The sequence below is a fragment of the Penaeus monodon genome, chromosome 15 (genome assembly GCF_015228065.2).
Source record: "Penaeus monodon isolate SGIC_2016 chromosome 15, NSTDA_Pmon_1, whole genome shotgun sequence".
NCBI classification, from domain to species: Eukaryota; Metazoa; Arthropoda; class Malacostraca; order Decapoda; family Penaeidae; genus Penaeus; species Penaeus monodon.
The window spans coordinates 11,754,723-11,754,933 of record NC_051400.1 but is presented as its reverse complement, the minus strand read 5'-3'; the positions used below and the strand labels follow the sequence as shown (position 1 = coordinate 11,754,933).

Sequence of the window (211 nt, the reverse complement as noted above, 5' to 3'; positions counted from 1 at the left end):
GCAGGCATCCCAATCCCATTCGTAACCAAACCAGGCACACTGGCACTCGGAGGCAAGGGTAAGAATCAATCACAGACATGAAATTTTAGACGGGATGCAACACCATTATCAAAAAGAGTATCATTAGGCAAGACCACACGGATTAATTGTTCCCACGAAAAAATCTCTCCATAAAGAATCATATTCATCTAAAGTAAATTCATCCATGTAT

General features: G+C 40.3%; 1 protein-coding gene across 1 annotated transcript in view; it reads right to left on the bottom strand.

The window, feature by feature from the left end:
• Positions 1–211, bottom strand: part of LOC119582211 — a 36,474-nt gene that overhangs the window by 35,924 nt on the left and 339 nt on the right. The gene's annotated exons all lie outside the window — the stretch shown is intronic.